Source organism: Solanum dulcamara, chromosome 9, assembly GCF_947179165.1.
Source record: "Solanum dulcamara chromosome 9, daSolDulc1.2, whole genome shotgun sequence".
NCBI classification, from domain to species: Eukaryota; Viridiplantae; Streptophyta; class Magnoliopsida; order Solanales; family Solanaceae; genus Solanum; species Solanum dulcamara.
In genome coordinates, this window is record NC_077245.1 from 18444494 (window position 1) to 18465282 (window position 20789).

Sequence of the window (20789 nt, forward strand, 5' to 3'; positions counted from 1 at the left end):
GTATTACGTTATTTTCAGATATGATGAGAATTTTTGTTACACATAATACTCCCAACCCATTTTATTGTTTCTTGACTATAGCACTATATGCATATCGGTGTTAATATTTTGGGTCATTTGAGAGTTATTTAACTTCTTCACTGGCTTTGTCTAAATCTATGAACTTAGACTCCATTGTGGATTCAGTAATACATGTCTGTTTTGATAATTTTCAAAACACATCTCATCCACCAATAATAAAAACGTATCCACTTGTAGGTATAGTTTCAATTGACCCAATGAATGTGCATCACTATCTCTCCCATTAACTGTGTAATTCAATAAAAACAACAACAAATTCAATGAGATCCCACAAAATAAGATTTGAGAATGATCAAATGTACATATACCTTACCACTACCTCTTTGAAGTAGAGAGACCGTAAATAATTGTTAGAAAATAGGATATACCGTAGACTAATGACTACACCTAAAGTGACATCATTATATCAATACTCATGGATGATTGACATTAATTGTGACCACAACCATTTAATAATACATATATTTCTCAAGCATTCCTTTTCTTGCAAGTCTACTCCTTTAATACTCAACTAATAACATATTCATATATATGAAAATCTAACCTATTGAGGATTTTTATCATTAGTTGGTTCCTCGTTTATAAATCAATGAATTTCTATGTTTAATGATCCGTTTTATATTATCAAAGGATTGTCTTTCAACAAACACATTTTATTATGAAAAGTCAGAACTTTTAAAGTGACATTTGTTCACGAAATTAAAGGTTTTTAATGAAATAAGTGGTTCAAACAACTAGTCCTTATTGAGACGGAACTAGTAATGTGACAAATTTAGAAAATTACCGTATGAATATCCATCAAAGACATATATTGTAGGGTTTACATAATACAATGATGTCGATAAATTAAGGTTTTGTGATTTTATCAAAAGCCAATATTCTTTACTATTGGTGACATCTTTTACGAAAACACTATCAACGATTTTCGGTCTTATCTTTACCCTTTTGAGTTTAGAATATTTTACTTTATCCAAACACCCCACACTTTGAAGAATCTCAGTTGGACTTTTCTTTCTTTCCATTTTCATATTGAATAGATTGTGTTTTCTATGGGACACTTGATTGAGTACTCAGCTAGCTATTAGGATAGCTTCCCCCACAAGTTCTGTGGTAAATCACAACTTAACAAATACTAATCATTATTAATGATTAACTGATTATCATTTTTATCGACTAATAAAAGACGGGTAGCCTTACACTAATATTCATGTCTATACAAATAATTATACTTTAATAGACACATCTTTGCATAAAAAGTGACGACATTTCAAGTGACACCCAAGAACATAACTCTTTTGAACAAGCATATGTTCACTTATCAAATTTGTGGTTTCATACTAGTCATATACTAGAAAAAGAAAGACTCAACAACTACTATGTCAAATGTACTCCGAGCACTTGTGTGTTTAACATAATACAAGAATGATGTTGAATGTCATATCTTGTGCTTTCAAATTAAATTAGATATTAAGTCTAATTTTGATTTTATCAATAGCCAAGAACCCTCATTTTTAAATATGATATCAAGAACATATTCAAATATCAATGTAAGTCTAATTCATATACATACCTTACAACCTCGAACATAATCACATACATAGCTTCTAAATGGTATATCAACTATTCATGACATGTATTTGGAGCATTTATTGTTAAAAAATCCTCACTTGCCACTATGTCATCAACGAAGCAAAGAAACAGAGTAGACAACTCCGTTCCGCATCAGACTTTTGCATCAATTTTTGTGAATCATTTTCTTACTGTTTTATTATTCGGATTTATTAACACGGTAAAATTTTTATATCTTCAAATCGAATAATCCTGACAAAAAAATTTAATAAAGCAGTAAAGTTTTTATATCTTCAAATCGTAATATTAATTGAGAAACTTCAAAAAATTAAATATCTTTAAAAAATAGAAGGCAAAGAATATATAGTGACACACTTTTTAGCATTTTTTCCCTGTGTTTGTTGACTATCACCTGACCTCACACCATGAGAGGCCTCATGCCGAGTGATTCTCACCAAAAACTACCTCTACGTATGATGTTTCAATAACATAGATATGTGATTTTCATAAATTTGGCTAGATAGAAAATCTTTTAAGGATGGAGGATTATTTATTAAACGGAGGGGGTGTTTAATTGAAATAGAGTGCAAAAATTGATACTATAAACAAGTAGCGTAACAATCAAATTAATGAGGTTAGTGCATGCATCAACTCACTCTTCTATTGTGCATGAACATTTTGAAATAACTAGGTGTGGATAAACTCAGACACTTGAACGATACTAGAATTAGTAAAATCATATTGAATATTTGACGATATATTTTGTACCTTGTTAACAAAATTGATTTATGCTTACCAACCACACATTATCTAACCAAATACAATTCTCTCTCCATACGTTCCTAGGGAAGGGAGTATTCAAATCAATCCAAATGACACCAAAACAAAAGGCATAGTAAGAGGAGGATCCTTGATCTCTTTTTCATTCTGGACGAAACTCAATTCCTTGTATAATGAGGCCATGTTTCCTACCAAGATGCCTAATCTCCATCAATTACGCTTCAACATCTGCGTTTTCTCCTTTATCATTGAAAAAGTTTTCCATTTTTAATTCCATCCATCACCTCTTTTCAAGGGTAGTGCCACTCTAGGTTCTCCTTGCTTCATGGTCACTCTCAGAATCAACAAATCCAATGACTGCCTTAGCATTTCTAAGGCCATAAAATCCATTTTACAATTTGAACACTAGATAAGCAAAATAAATGGTTCTTTCCGACAATATTCGAGTTTCAACTTTGCTTCGGATATCGAGCCAACAAACCTAATTAAGTTTAGCCACCTTAGAGAATCTACAAAAAACTTACACTTTCTTAGTAATTGTATTGAATCAAGTAAAATATCTTTCAAAATTTAGAGGTCATGGAAAGGAACCGCAAAAATATAAAACCTGAAGTCAGGGTGAGACAACTATTCCCAATACTTTTGTTGGAGGGAATTCTATTTGGACCCCACAAGTTTGAATGTATATAATCTAACTTGTCTTTGGTCTTGTGCGCTACTTTCTTGCTAAACTTCACCCTTGTTTTCTTACCAGATACATAATGCTAACAAAAATTCAAAGCTTGATTTTTGTAACCAGCCAATAAATTCTACTTGTTCAACAATGACAATCCTTTGTCACTCATATGACCAAGTCGCTAGGGTCACAATTGAGACTGATTCCGATCACTCTTTCTAGAAGCTACAATTGCTTCCCTTTCAGCTACACTAGCTTGTAGATAATACAGTCTTGAATGAAGCTTAACCTTCATGAGTACCATGGAGCCTTTACACACTTTAAGTGTTCCATTCTCTGAGTGAAACTTATACCCTTGATCATCCAAAGTCAAAAGAGAAATCAAATTTCTCTTCATTCGAGGAACATACCAACACTCAATATTTCTGAGAATGCCATCGAACATTCTCAATTTAATGCTACCAATCCCCTCTACCTCTAATGGATTATCATCACCTAGGCAAACATTCCCACTCACCTCCTTGTAAGTTGCAAATCAATTTTTGTGTGGACACATGTGGAAAGTTGCACCAGAATCAAGAACCTAGGAATTGTGCATATGATTAGAACTCACTGAACAACCTTCCCTTACACAGTCATTGTCATCAGAATTATTATCAGTGTCAACAATATTTGCCGAGTAATCAACTTTCTGATTTTCTCTTTTCTCCTTTAGCTTAGGAAAATCTCTTTTGTAATGACCCTGTTCCCCGCACTGATAGCAATTCTGCTTCCTTGCTCTAGATTTGATTTGGCTTTATGGAAGGCAATTGAGGAGAATTTTCCAAAAGAGTTGAAAGAATCAGAACAAGCAGACTGAGAGAAAAGTTAAGCGTCTTCGAACTGACAATGGGTTGGAATTTGCAACTTAGAGTTCAATAACTTCAGCAACAAAAAAGGCATAGTGAGATACCACACTTGTGTTGGAACACCACAACACAATAGTGTTGCAGAATGTATGAACATAAGACTTTGTGATAGAGCACGAAGTATGCTTTCACACTTATGTGTTAGCAAGGATTTTCTGCTGAAGCAATCAATACAACTTGTTATTTGGTCAATAGATCTCCATCCACAGCTATTGAGTTCAAAAACTCCTTTGAGATTTGGTCCAGTTAGCCTGCTAATTATTCAAATTTAAGGATATTTGGTTGTCCTGCTTGTGCTCATGTGAGGGATGGAAAACTTGAGCTGAGGGCAAAAAATTGCATATTTCTAGGATATGCAACTGGAGTGAAAGGTTATAGATTGTCGTACACAGATCAAAAGAATTCAGGGTTATTTATTAGTAGGGATGTAAAATTCAATGAATATGCCTCACTGGACAGTCAAAAGGAAAAGGCAATAGAAGAAACAAATCATGGTGTTAGTGACCGCATAGAGCTAGAACTTGAATCTCCACTAGCTCAGCCTAATATTTTAGAAGTGGAGGAGATGCAAAATATTAATCAAGATGATAATGATGATGCACCTATGCAACAACAATCATATAGCATTGCAACAGGCAGAAAAAAGAGAGTGATCAACCAACCAAAAAGATTGCAAACGTGGTTGATGAAAATCTTTTTGGATATGCAAATTTTGTAGAATTCGCTTTATCACAGAGACCATTGACGTGCTTGAGCCTAATAGTATAAAGAAGCTATCTCTAGTTCAAAAGCAAATCAGTGGATTGGTGCTATGGGTGAAGTGATTGAGTCTCTTCAAAACAATAAAAAATGCAAGCTTGGTTTAATGCCAAGGGGACAAAAGGTTGTCAAACATCATTTTGTCCGAGATGTTGTATTTAAAGGGGTTGTTGATGTGAAGAAAGTGTCTACACATGATAATCGAGGAGATATGATGACCAAGAGAGTCCGGACCAATAAGTTTGCTTGGTGTGAGTTGTACTCAGTAAGCCCTTTGGAGGGATAAGAGCAAGGCAGAGAGACGTTATTTCAATTGATGAAAGGAATTCAAACCAAGGGGAAGATTTGTTAATTATGTCTTGAATTTTTTTCTTGTATATTTTAGGAAACTCATAATCCCTATTGGTTTAGGAGACCACTGTCCTAATAAATATGGGAAATGAATATATTGTCCTTCTAGGATTGGAAAACCTTTTCCTTATAGGTTTGGGACTACTTGGGATCTATATATAGGGTATGTAGTTGGGGATCCTAAAGCATTGTAAACTTGTTCTCTTTCTTTCATAGTTAAAAAATTTGTCCGCTTTTGCTAGGAGGAGTAGACATAGCCGAACCTCTTTAAATCCTTGTGTTATTTTTCTTTTACATTTTCTTTTTTATGATTGTGTGCTAGTTAATCCACGATATTTCCTCAACAACTTTGGTGTACAACTCCACATAATACCAAGTTCTCGTGCTACTACCATAAAACATTTCTTCCCTGTCTTCTTATCCACTGAAAATCTCTATTTGACTGATCAAACCACAGACACAAAACATCATTTGGATTTAAAAAAAAACAAAAAGGCTGAAAAAAGGCCTACACCACTCAACGGATTGGGCCAGGCTCGTCACAGACCAACCACGCTCACTTGACATGACTAGCTACCTGAAAGGCGGCCTGGATCCGGACCACCCAACGACCCTTATGAATGAGCAAGCCATTCATTGGCCTGCTCTTATCAGGTCGGTTGGACCGGGCTGTAGCCACTTGACATCATGATTTCCATTGTTTCACCAATACATACTACATAATCATCGACATACGTCCCATTTTTCATACACATACGTCCCTTTATCATTATTAACGGATGACATAAATGAATCTTTTTCCAAAGTTCAATGACATAAATGAGCCTTTTCCCTAGAATATATACATAATATTTTTACTTATGTACACATTACAATTTTCCAGCAACTGGGTATCAATGACACAAAAAGGATGGGGGAAATGAAGAAGTGATACCAATCTGCCTTGATCAAGAAGAACCGGAGAGTTACAAAGACTGAAGTAAAGTTTTTTCTTGGAAGGAAAAGCCATTAGATAGACTTATCTAGAAATAATATTTTGATAATCAGATGGTAAAAATGTCTCCCTTGGATTCTTCTGCAGACATAAATGTTTGTGAGACAGCTGAAGACGTAGCTGCATCTTTCAGCGATGTTAAGGAGAGATTTTCTGCGATCAGAAATAGTCCATCTGGAAAATCAATAGATTAAAGTTGCAGAATTTATGTACTGTTTATTAGAAATTGAATTAAGACTACAAGATTTTGAAACTTCTTTGATGGACAACTGTAACACCCCAAAATTCCAAGCTATGTTTTGACTGTTCCTTAAATACGTATAGACCTCAATTCGATGATTTGTAATGTTAAAATGTATTGAAAACAATTCCTTACTGTGGTAAGAGCTTCTAATATGAATAAAGGTTATAAGGAACTTCTAGCTCAAAGTTAAGTTGAAAGTTTTTTTTACCAATTGGGTTTCCGTACAAGATTTTACTTGGGTCAACTTCAAAGTTAAGTTGAAAGCTTTGTTTCACATCTCTTGAAAGATTTTTCTAAGCTTTCCATCAAAGAGCTAGTTGGATTGTTTCCTGTACACGAGAAGCGAAGATGTTTTTGTGACGATCCCACCGAATGAGACAACTTTCCAGTCCAGAATCAATGAGAATTCTCAAAATTTCTCAAAAAATCAACAAAAAAAGAAGTACAATCCAAAAAAGAAGCAGAATCATGTTGAATCATCATATTGAGAAGTGAAGAAAAGATTTTCTTCATTTTCTTCCTCCTTTCCTTCACAAAAATTTTCTTTCTTGCGTTGCTTGTGCCTGCAATCCTTCTCAATATGGCCAAAATTTTTACAAAAGTTATATTGAAGCTTGCCTTTGTGCCAACATTTTTCTGTATTATGATTAGTCTTTTTGCAAACCTTTCAAAAAAGACTAGTTCTTTTCTCACCTTTTTCTTCAACATTCTTAGTAGAGTCATCATGATCATGCACAAGAGAAAGACAAAATTCAGTTGCATTATTGTCAGACAAGAGAACAACTTGCTAACATCTTCACCAAAACACTTCCTAGAGAAAAGTTTTGCTATCTTCGAGAATGCATTGGAGTTGTCAAGCAAATGCATTAAGGTTGAGTGTTGGAATTAATGCATTCACAAGTATACTATCCTTGATTTTTAGTCTTTCAATATTATTTCTTAGTTTTTTGAGAAGTCTTTTAGGAGTTAGTGATACATGTATCTAATGAATTGTGATACATGTATCTAGTTATTTGTGCAAGATTCTTTGATTGATGTTTTAAGTAGTATAAATAGAGATGTAATTGATGATTGTAATCATCTCAAGTGGATTTAAGTAGCCTAATCAAATTGATCATTCTCTAAGAAATATATTCTCTTCTTATTTATCCTTCAGAAACATATAGGCAACTAGAGCTATTGAACAATGTGGTCGATTGAACTCAATATTTTAAACACAGAAAACATTTGCGAAAATTAGTAAAATTTAACAAATATTAAAGTCTAAAACCATAATTTCGAAATTACAATGAATTTAGTACTAAGAACATTCAGCCGTTGGTGCAGAAAAGAAAATTTGAGTCAATCTATGTCATGTCAACCGTGCAAGAAAAGTCAAAAAGGAGAAAAGTAAAAAGAAAAAAAGTAAAAGGTAGGTAGGGTAGGTGGTAGCATCTTTTGAAATTGTTGCCTGCTGCCATTTTACGTGTTTTTAAAAAATGAAAATGCGTATACTCCTTCTTTTTACGCGTTTTCATTCTCCTATAAATAGAGAGCCTCTTGCCCTCATTTGATTCATTCAGAAAAAGAGAGAGTAAGAATATAAAGAGAGTTATACACCAAGGTAAATATTATAGTCTTGACTGTCCTCTTTAGTAGTTATTCCTTTTATAAGAGAGAAGTATTTATTGTTGTTTTCTCCTTATATTTGAGAGCAATGTTCTCCCATATTATCATAGTAAAATCCTTCTACCCCGTGATTTTTTCTCTCTATTTGTTTGAGGGGTTTCCACGTAAAATTCTCGTATCTAATTTATTTTCATTATTTATTATCGTATCAAACTTTAGTTGTGGTGCTTTCTCCCCCCAACAGTGGTATCAGAGCCCTCGATTATTCTTTTTATTTTATGCGAAGGTACTATTTGTGAATAGTAAATTTTCATGAATAGTAAAATTCGGTGAAAAATACTATTCACGTGAATACTAAATTTTGGTGATAGTATATTTTGTCATGATTGTTACAAAAATATTCAGAAATGATCTAGAAGTGTGTGAAGCAAATAACAATGTCGAATACAATAAAGTTGGACGTTGAAAATTCAATGGGTCTAATTTCTCATTGCGGAAAATAAAAATAACAGCAATATTGAGAAAGGACAATTGCTTAGCTGCAATTGAAGGCAGACCCACAAACTTCACTGATGATAGCAAGTGGAATGACATAGACAGCAATGTAGTTGCTGATCTACACTTGACACTAGCTGATCAAGTGTTATCTAGTGTGGTTGAAAAACGGACTGCGAAGGAAATATTTGATACTCTTACGGGATTGTATGTGTCCAAGTCTTTGTATAATAAAATCTTCTTAAAAAAAGATTGTATACTCTTCGAATGACAGAGTCCATGTCAGTTACTGAACACATCAATACTTTGAATACTCTGTTTTCGCAACTTACAATAATGGGTTGCAAAATAGAGGGGACTGAACGTACGGAGCTTCTACTTCAAAGTCTGCCTGACTCGTATGATCATCTCATCATCAACCTGATGAACAATATAGACAGTTTAGTTTTTGATGAAATTACAACCGCCGTCTTAGAAGAAGAAAATTAGCGCAAAAATAAGGAAGACAGACAAGCAAGTTCGCAGCAAGCTGAAGCTTTAATGATGGTGAGAGGAAGACCAATAGAACGTGGCCCCAGTGGAAGTCACAATCATGATAGATCTCAATCAAGAAGTAAGAAGAATATCAATTGTTACAACTGTGGAAAGAAAGGGCACTTCAAAAAAGATTGTTGGTTCAAGAAGAGTGAACACCCTGAGTCATCAAATGCTCAAGGGAATGTTGCAAGTACCTCGAATGATGACGATATTTTATGTAGTGAAGCAATATCAAATAATAAAGGCAGAAAACGTTTTACTAATATTTGGATCATGGACACAGGAGCAATATGGCACATGACTTCCCAGAGAGAATGGTTCCATCAATATAATCTTATCTCAATAGGGTTTGTGTTCATGGAAGACGATCATGCTTTGGATGTTATTGGTATTGGGACCATCAAAATAAAGATGTATGATGGCACGATACACACCATCCAGGAGGTACGACATATCAAAGACTTGAGGAAGAATGTATTGTCTTTGGGACAATTAGATGATAATATATGTTCATATAAGACTCATGGTGGAGTCATGAAAATATCAAAAGGAGCGCTTGTAGTGATGAAAGCAGAAAAACTTGCTGTAAATCTATATGTGCTGAAAGGTGAAACACACCAATAAGGAGAAACATCAACCGTGTCAGCAAGTTCATTTGAAGAATCAACGATGATATGGCATCATAAACTTGGTCATATATAGGAACGAGGTTTGAAGATTCTTGCCGAGCAAAAGCTTCTTGCAGGGCTCAAAAAGGTTTCACTACCCTTTTGTGAGCATTGTGTTACCAGTAAGCAAAATAGACTGAAGTTTAGCAGTTCCTCTGCTAAAAAAAAGAAATATTAGATCTGGTCCACTCTGATGTCTGGCAAGCACCGGTGGAGTCCCTAGGAGGAGCGAAATATTTTGTGTCATTTATTGACAATTACTCCAGGAGAAGTTGGAGTGTATCCAATCAAGAGAAAGACATATATTTTTCCAGTCTTCAAAGAGTTCAAAGTGCGGGTGGAACTTGAATCTGATAAAAAGATCAAGTGTTTAAGGACAGATAATGGAGAAGAATACACTAGTGATGAATTTGATAACTTCTATAAATAAGAAGGTATTAAAAGGCAGTTCACGGTGGTATATACTCCACAACAAAATGGAGTAGCGGAACGGATGAACAGAACCTTGTTGGAATGGACAAGAGCTATGTTGGTAACTATAGGGTTGGAAAAACCATTCTGGGCAGAAGCAGTCAAAACCGCCTGTTATGTGATCAATCGATCACCATCAATCGCAATTGATCTGAAAATGTCAATGGAGATGTGGACAGGAAAACCACCTGATTATTCTCTCCTACATATATTCGGTAGTCCTGCTTATGTTATGTACAACACCCAAGAAAAATCGAAGTTGGATCCAAAATCAGGGAATGCATTTTCTTAGGGTATGCTGATGGAGTCAAAGGGTATCGCTTGTGGGATCCCACTGCCCGTAAGGTGGTAATCAGCAGGGATGTTGTATTTGTTGAAAACAAGATATAAGCAAAAGAAGGTAGAACTTCAAAAGAAAAATCAGAGACTACTACAGTTGAAGTTGAAGAAATAAAAGAAGTTCCAGTTTCTTCTGAAGCAGCACCAGAGCACAAAGAACAAAAGCAAGCTGAGATTGAAATTCCACAAGTTCGACGGTCAACTAGGGAGAGAAGAGAACCAGCTTGGCACTCAAATTATTCTATGGAGAGAAATATTGCATACTGTCTATTAACAGAAGATGGAGAGCCTTCAACTTTTCATGAGGATCTGAAAGGCCAAGAATCATCTTTTGGATGGCAGCAATGCAAGAAGAAATTGAAGCTCTTCATAAAAATAAAACATGGGATCTTGTTCAATTACCACAAGGAAGGAAGGCCATTAGAAACAAATGGATCTGCAAGATCAAATGCAATGGTAATGATCAAGTGGAGAAGTATTGTGCAAGATTGGTGGTAAAAGGATTCGTTCAGAAAGAAGGTATAGACTTCAATGAGATATTTTCTCTGGTGGTTCGACTCACAATAATTCGAGTAGTCCTGGAGATGTGTGCTACATTTGACTTGTACTTGGAGCAGTTAGATGTCAAAACTGCATTTCTTCATGGAGAACATGAAGAAGAAATTTACATGCTCCAACTAGAAGGTTTTGAAGAACAGGGAAAAGAGAACTTGGTTTATAGGTTGAAAAAATCTCTATATGGTCTCAAACAAGCGCCGAGGTGTTGGTATAAGGGATTTGACTCCTTCATTATAGGCCTTGGATACAAAAGACATAGTTCAGATCCTTGTGTTTATTACAAGAGATTTGGTGATGACGATTTTACTATTTTGCTGTTGTATGTTGACGACATGTTAGTAGCAGGCCCCAACAAAGATCGTCTCACAAATTTAAAGACACTGTTGGCTAGGGATTTTGAAATAAAGGACTTAGGACCAACAAATAAGATTCTAGGGATGCAAATTCACCGAGACAGAATTAATAGGAAGATTTGGCTTTCTTAAAAGAACTACTTGAAGAAAATCTTGCGATGCTTTAAGATGCAAGACTATAACTAAATTTCTACCCCACTTCCTATTAATTTCAAGTTATCCTCAAGAATGAGTCCTAGTAATAAAGCAGAGAGGATCGAGATGTCTCGAGTACCATATGCATCAGCAGTGGAAAGTTTAATGTTCTCTATGGTATGTACAAGACCTGACATTGCACAAGAAGTGAGAGTGATCAGTCGATACATGACTAATCCTGGTAGAGAGCATTGGAATACCATTAAGAGGGTCTTGAGATATATCAAGGGTACCTCAGATGTTGTAATGTGTTATGGAGGATTAGACTTTCCTGTTAAAGGTTATGTTGATTCAGATTATGCAGGTGATCTTGATAAAAGCAAGTCCACCATAGGTTATGTGTTTACTCTTGATGGAGGAGCTGTAAGCTGAGTTTCAAAACTGCAATCTATCGTGGCTACATCTACGATGGAAGCAGAATATGTTGCAGTTACACAAGCTAGCAAAAAGGCAATATGGATGCAGATGTTACTAGAGGAGCTCGGGCACAAACAAGAGAAGGTTGCTCTATTTTGTGACAGTCAGAGCGCTTTGCATCTTACAAAGAATCCGGTATTTCATTCAAGGACAAAGCACATACGAGTTTAGTATCACTTTGTTCATGAGAAGGTGGAAGAAGCAGTGCGGACATTCAGAAAATTCACACTAATGACAACCTAGCAGAGATGTTTACAAAGCTGATCAACAGTAACAAGTTTATATGGTGTCGATCTTTATTGACCTAGCAGAAATGTAACATTGTAGTAATTGAGTAGAAAAGATGGTGTGAAGACTTAATTGATTCTCAATTAAATCTTCTAGTGTGAGAATGCAAGAAAAGTCAAAAAGGAGAAAAGTAAAAAGAAAAAAAGTAAAAGGTAGGTAGGGTAGGTGGCAACATCTTTTGAAATTGTTGCCAACTGCCATTTTACGCGTTTTTAAAAGATGAAAACGCATATACTCATTCCTTTTACGCGTTTTCATTCTCCTATAAATAGAGAGCCTCTTGCCCTCATTTGATTCATTCAGAAAAAGAGAGAGTAAGAATATAAAGAGAGTTATACACCAAGATAAATATTATAGCTTTGATTGTCCTCTTTAGTAGTTGTTCCTTTTATAAGAGAAAATGTTTATTGTTGTTTTCTCCTTATATTTGAGAGCAGTGTACTCCCATATTATCATAGTAAAATCCTTCTACCCCGTGGTTTTTCCCATCTATCTGTTTGAGGGATTTCCACGTAAAATTCTTGTGTCTAATTTATTTTCATTATTTAATATCGTATCAAACATTAGTTGTGATGCTTCCTTCCCCCAAAAAACCGAGATAGCTTATGTGGAGAAGACATGGAGTAAGGAAATAGTTTATCTAAGGCATGCACGTCTTGGGAACGTGAGCTATAGCAAACTAAAAATCAGGATGTGGCAGTAAAAATCAAAACACCTTCCCCAACTTGAGATTAGAGGACACACTATATGTTCTAGATGCCAATATGCAAAAGCATTAACTTGCCTATGGAGAATCCAAATATAAAGCCAAGAAGATACTGGAGCTGATGCCCTCAGACGTGTTTGAACCAATAAAACAACCTTCTATCAGTGGTTAATACATGGTATCATTAATTGATGACTTCTTAAGGAACAATTTTAAAGAAAACTTCATAAAGAAGTCTGAAATATTTGAGAAGTTTGAAGAGTTCCAACATATTGTGGAAAATGATATTAGAAGGAGAATCAAATGTCTTTGTACGGACAATCGGGGAGAGTACACATCACGTGGGTTCAATGACTACCTTAAGAGAAGATCATGAGGCGACATTTGACTTACCCAAATATGCCACAACAAAATGGAGTAGCTAAAAGAAAAAATAGACAATTGGCAGAGATATGTAGAATTATGTTGCATAATATGCATGTACCAACAAGATTTTGGGCAGAATTTATTAAAACCGTTGTCCACAACATGAACAGGCTCCCACAAGCAAGATTGTGATTCATCTCATCATTTGAGAAACTCAAGAAGATGATACCTATTGTAAGTCTGTTTCGAGTATTTATATGTGTGTGCTATGTGTTGCTGCCAGATCATATCTGTAGAAAATTTGATAAAAAGACTGTTTATGCATCTTTAGATAAACAAAGAAAAGAATGAAGGTGTTGTGACCCAACCACTAATCGAACATGTGTGTCAAGAAATGCAGTATTTGATGAAGCATTAACATGGTATTTCAAAGACGTTTCCTACCAGACTCAATAGCTATTGAGCAAAAGCAACAAGAATAGCTCAAAGAAAAAGAACAGATGAACAAGATAGAAACTAACCAACAGGCAACAGGAAAACCCAAATCACCTGCATCAGAGGTATCTCCACACACAAAACAAGAAGAGTACATGGAAAACTGGATCCTTTGAAACTCCAGATGCATTGTAAGAAGAAGTCGAAGAAGCACCACAACCACAAGTAAGGAGGTCTACACTACTGAAAAGTCCAAACACCAAGTATTGTTAGCATGAGTTAGGGAAATTAGATAGTACTATAGATAACTCAATCTTGACAACACTAATTTGATTGTAAGCAAAAAAAAATCTGAATTAACAAGTTAGATTGCATAGATAGTACTATAGATAACTCAATCTTTTAAAAGTTATTGGTTTTCAGTTCAACCATACAGTACCCAAAGCCCACTAATTCAAATCCGCATCTCGTACCTACTATGGAGATAAAGCCCTACATATCATTAAGTTTTTTTTAGAATAATTATATTTAGAAATGTTTCTTACAATACTTTTTGCAGATTCTCAGAAGTGGCCTGTCTTGGCTATGCATGTTGGTTGAATATTTGTGGAAGAATAGGAATAAAAGTACTGTCACCAAATACATATTATGTTGCTTATTTGGTGTTCAAATTGGTAGATATGTACTGTGGATTTGAATCTACTAATTCAAATATTATATTAGTTAATTATAAAAGTGAAACTGAGACTAAAGAACAAATCAACACTGTGAGACTTGCAACATTTTCCAAACTGAGATGAGATGGATGGATGGAAATAGAATTGGGAAATTTTAATAGCAAGGAAAGTAGTGATGGTCCTGTTGTAGAAAAATTGATTAAGCTTCAATGTTTTGATTACAAACCAAGTGGCCTCATCGTTCAATGATAAGCTGCTTTTTCATTAGAATTGATATCCCTTTTTCACTCATGTGATCGAGTCTCTAGTGCCACAGGTTTTGAGATGCCTTTTTTTCATAACATTGAGGCTGTCTGAGCATACCTTCACATATAGTTTTATATAGGTTGCTACAAATATGTCCTAGAGCATGGTATGATGTTGCAGTATCTACCACCTATTTGTTGTCTTCTTGACTTGAGATGTGAAGGCATGTCTCTTCTTGGATGGAGCAAATGGTTACCTCTCCGTGGGTAGTGACTAATGCATTTCCATCCTTCTCCTTCAACTGCTCCTTCTCTTTTTGCAATTTTTTGCAATTCTTCTTTAAATGGCCTTTTATTCCATAGTAGTATCACTCATATGATGGCTTCCTACCATTTGTGGATTTTCCCCGACTCTTTCTTCTACCTCTCCTCTTATCTTGACTTTTTCCTTGTTGTCTCCCTCTTTCTATAATAAGGGAATGCAATTCACCACGATCAATGTCCTTTCTTCTAGCTTCTTCATTAAATAAGGCATGTATGACCATTGACATGGTCAAATTTCCAACAAGAGATGAATTGTTGCAAGAGACTACTAGCGTCTCCCATCTATCAGGAAAAGAACTAAGAAGTAGTAGGGCTTGCATATCATCCCCGAGTGGCATGTCAATAGACGATAATTGTCACACCCCGGGAGGGTACCCTAGACGTGGTCGGCACTCAAAAGCCATTTCTGGCCTTCAAGCGAACCACCTGGTCCAGTCACACTTTCATTCAATCACATTCTATCAGCGGAAGGCTCTATCATAGGAACATTATCCATAAGCTAGGGCTAAAGGCCAAACAAATATCAAATCCATAACTAGCTAAAATAAAACTAGTCAAAAAAATGAACAATGAACATTTCCACACTCTAGTCTATGAAGCCTCTATCAACAATCCAAAGGTGCCAATGACAAGTCCATGGCTACCAAAAATCAAAATAAGGGAAAAACAAATCACAACTACAAAGATAAAGCTCGGTATCCTCCGAAATAGGGAGGACTCACCAACTAGCTGGAAGTAAGTCGATCTTCAACGGTGCATCGATTGACGATCTCTAGTACCTGTATCTGCATCATGAAATGATGCAGGCCAAATGATGGCATTACGTGGAATGTACAAGTATGTAAAATCGCCGAATGAAACAACATCAGAAAGAATCAAACCAATTCGGAATCTCAACTCAGAAAGAAGAACAACTCAATCAAGTGTCCTAAGTCTAAACAAGAATATGGTTTAGACGGGACCAATCACATACAATTTAACCCAATCCGACTCAGAGTACTATCAAGACCTATATGGGAGTTTCTCTTATCCGACAACCATCACTTATGAGTCAGTGATAGTACAACAAGCCGATGTTGTTGCCATGTTCATTCATAATTTTCCAGGGTATGAACAAATCAACCAATCATGGATCTAATCCAACCAAGTCCTACAATGTCAGGACAATAATTTTGGGGAAGCATCCAACTTTAACGGTTCCATCCCCTTCTACATTTGGCGATGTAGTTATTGAATTTGAGTTATTACTTACTCTCACTCAATTCGGTGCTCGATACTCCTCCCAAGACTCAATGATCATAAAACTCCATCCAATCAACTCAGTCAAATCATATCGACAAGTCTCATTTAGAACCTTGTCAACTCATCATCTCTATCACAATCAAACCTCTCCCAATCATACTATCCGATCAATCCCAATTATATCTTTCAAGAGTAGATTAAATATGCATTTATAACAACATACAAACCTATCCAATCATTCCTCTATTCATTTAACAAATCTTTTGGGACTTATCACAACTCCAAGGTTTTAAATCAATAATTCAAGATAAGCAACATATTTAAGAAAATTAATATTCTTTATCATAATCAACATAGTTAAGAAAATTAACAATATATGTTCTACCTCTCATCTCAATCAACTCATACAAACATGTAGCACATCACTTTTTTGACTCCACAATATCAACATAATAAAAAAATTAGGTTAATAGATGAAAAGGACCTATTTGGACCTAACACTATCAATAAACTTCATTCTTATGAACAATAAATCTCAAAGAAGATGTAGGGCACATGGGTGGACTCAACCCATGCTTTGAGTAGCCTTACATACCTTGGTGAAGACTTTAAAGAAACTTTGATGTTAGGCCTTCAATGGAAAGCTTGAATTCTTGAAGTTCTTGAAGGCAATCCTTGTTAGAAATGGATTTGAAGGAGAAGAGAGGGGATTTCTAGGGCTTTTTAGAGAGAGGAAGGGGATGAAATAATGGTCCAAAACATGACCAAATCAGGGTATATATAATTTGGGAAATGCCCAATTTGCCCTTTCACCAAAAATCTGGAAAAATGGCTAAAACTCCCCTAGCGCTATAGTGGCGCACCGCGCCACTGCAGCGCCACGTCGAGTATAGGCTTAAAACCTGCACATCTTCTAGTGGCGCATCGCGCCAAGGACCAAACTACTGAGACTGTTTTATGGCTCTATAATGGCGCGTCGCGCCCTTACAACACCAAGCCTAAGTTTTCTGGTTTCTAGGAAATAAACTTAAAAACCCTGCACATCTTGTAGTGGCGCGCCGCGCCAGGGACCAAACTACTGAGGCTTGTTCCTGGCGCGATAGTGGCGCATCGCGCCACTGCGGCGCCAAGCCCAGGTTTCCAGCAGTTGCCACCCAGGCCTGAAATTCCTGCAGTACTAGTCCGTCTTAAGATAGTTATAACTTTTGACTCCGAACTCCAAAAATTACAATTTTGGCGGCATTGGAAAGAAGACTCGAAGAACTTTAATTTAATAGGTCATGGGCCACCCAGATCATCATATTTCAAAAGATATGGTCATTATAAGTCAACCCCTTATACAGACTCATTCTAAAACTTAGCCAAGACGAATTCTTTGGACTTAGCTCGGTCTTAGGGATCCTTTATGACCCCACATCACCTCTAACGCTATTCAATTACTTAGGAACTCATCCTAACTTCTGCATACACTTCACAATAGTCGAGTTCGATCCTACACGTATACGAAGAAGGGTCCAAATCTTAGTGAAGAATTTTGGGGGGTGTTACAATAATTGATTTATCAAGCTCTGAAATTCACTAATATGCTCTACAACTAAAGTTTCGCGCTTTAACCTCAAATTTACCAAACGCCTCATTAACAGGGCTTTGTTTTGAGTGGTCTTGGCTTGATACATCCCTTCTAACTTCATCCAGAGGGATACGCGTCTGTTTCTTGTGCAATATGATGAAAAACGCTATCGTCAATCCATTGACGAATTTGATCGATAATTTTCCCCTTTGCTTCTTTAGTGGAATCGAGGTTCTTCTATGGGATCATAAAATCTTTACAACTGAGGAGATCTTCCATCCGAGGTCTCCACAATATGTAATTTGTGGTAGTAAACTTTATCATAGCTCCAGATGATGATGATGACGACTCTTCCATCATATCTTTAAAATGCTTGGTCAAAATTTTGGAGCAGAATTTCACCAAATGGAACTCACCAGCGTATCCGGAATGGTGAAAAATGGTAGGATTCACTCTTCTTGGGTAAAAATCGAGCTTTCAGAAATTTTCTAAATTTACACCAAACTATTGTGGTTAAATTGAAAATATACTGAACTTTTGGGGCACAATTATAATTTTAGTAACTCCAGGGTTATTTCATAAATTTCAAAAAAAATATGATGACATGGTGCTGAGTGGGTGCTGACTGTGCGTGACTTGGTGTCTGTGTGGTAGGGTGACTGAACACTGACGTGGCGCTAACTGGGTGCTATCGTGGCAAGTACTGTTTCACCTTGTTCTTTCTCTCGACAGAAAACCAAAAAATAGAGTAAACTTTAAATGACCATAATTTCTTCGTTTTAGCTCCGTTTTGCCTCCGAAAAATTGCGTTGAATTCGTATCAATACAAGGAATCTAATGAAGTGATAAAAACACACCGACAATCACATTTTCAAAGAAATGCAACTTCGGCTTGAAATTTTCGTGTTCCGATATCTCTCGACGAACACCGAATCGAAGGATCTAATATCACTTGTTGTGATTCTTTGATCACTATGACAAATATTTAGGAGGAAAACAACTCTATTTCACAAGAATAGAATTACAGAGAATACCAAGAATTTCTCACTACAAAAAAACCTCACCAAACTCTCTTCTTCTCACAATCTCTTCCTGGATTGTATTTTTGTGTGTTGATTTATAAGAGAAACATAAGGCTCTATTTATAGCCTTAAAAATGTGGTTGGTGGCTGAATTTTCCATTCAATAATAGAGGCTTCAAAGATGATGGCTGATGGCTTCAACAATGGTGTGCTACTTCTAGAATGGGTTGGTGGGCTACTGAACATATCAACTTCTTCATATCTCTGTCAGGTGTTTATATATTTTCTTTTGGCTACTCCATTTTGTTGTTGCATATTTGGGTAAGTCAATTGTCTCCTTATTATCTTCTCTTTAGGTAGTCTTTGAAATCATATGGCATGTTCTCCCCATCGTCCATACCATTTGATTCTCCTTCCAATATCATTCTCCACAGTATAATTGCAGAGAAGTAGAATGAAATTGTACATCTATTAATGAGCCTCCAATGGAGTTTTTATAAAACGCCAACAAAACAGATCATTCTAACCTAACTCCTAGAAAATAGTAACAGATAACTTACATGACCTACCCTAACTGAATGATAAACTTTCAAACTCAAAGCCTAAAATAATTGAAGACGACGTATCCTTATATATAACAGTGGTAAGTACTCTCTTACGTCCCCCTCAAGTGGTAAGTACACATCACATGGGTTCAATGACTACCTTAAGAGAAGATCATGAGGCGACATTTGACTTACCTAAATATGCCACGACAAAATGGAGTAGCTAAAAGAAAAAATAGACAATTGGCAGAGATATGTAGAATTATGTTGCATAGTATGCATGTACCAACAAGATTTTGGGCAGAATTTGTGAAAACCGTTGTTCACAACATAAACAGGCTCCCACAAGCAAGATTGTGATTCATCTCATCATTTGAGAAACTCAAGAAGATGATACCTATTGTAAGTCTGTTTCGAGTATTTATATGTGTGTGCTATGTGTTGCTGCCAGATCATATCTGTAGAAAATTTGATAAAAAGACTGTTTATGCATCTTTAGATGAACAAAGAAAAGGATGAAGGTGTTGTGACCCAACCACTAATCGAACATGTGTGTCAAGAAATGCAGTATTTGAGGAAGCCTTAACATGGTATTTCAAAGACGTTTCATACCAGACTCAATAGCTATTGAGCAAAAGCAACAAGAATAGCTCAAAGAAAAAGAACAGATGAACAAGATAGAAACTAACCAACAGGCAACAGGAAAACCCAAATCACCTACATCAGAGGTATCTCCACACACAAAACAAGAAGAGTACATGGAAAACTGGATCCTTCAAAACTCCAGATGCATTGTAAGAAGAAGTCGAAGAGGCACCGCAACCACAAGTAAGGAGGTCTACACTACTGAAAAGTCCAAACACCAAGTATTGTTAGCATGAGTTGGGGAAATTAGATAGTACTATAGATAACTCAATCTTGACAACACTAATTTGATTGTAAGCAAAAAAAAATCTGATACAACAAGTTTGATTGCATAGATAGTACTATAGATAACTCAATCTTTTAAAAGTTATTGGTTTTCAGTTCAACCATACAGTACCCAAAGCCCACTAATTCAAATCCACATCTGGTACCTACTATGGAGATAAAGCCCTACATATCATTAAGTTTTGTTTAGAATAATTATATTTAGAAATGTTTCTTATAATACTTTTTGCATATTCTCATAAGTGGCCTGTCTTGGCTATGCATGTTGGTTGAATATTTGTGGAAGAATAGGAACAAAAGTACTGTCACCAAATACATATTATGTTGCTTATTTGGTGTTCAAATTAGTAGATATGTACTGTGGATTTGAATATACTAATTCAAATATTATATTAGTTAATTATAAAAGTGAAACTGAGACTAAAGAACAAATCAA

At 35.7% G+C, this 20789-nt stretch overlaps 1 pseudogene; it reads right to left on the reverse strand.

Annotated features, from left to right (window-relative positions):
• Positions 1-2572: 2572 nt before the first annotated feature.
• LOC129903585 (F-box protein PP2-B10-like) overlaps positions 2573-20789 on the reverse strand; it is a 40923-nt pseudogene continuing 22706 nt past the window's right edge.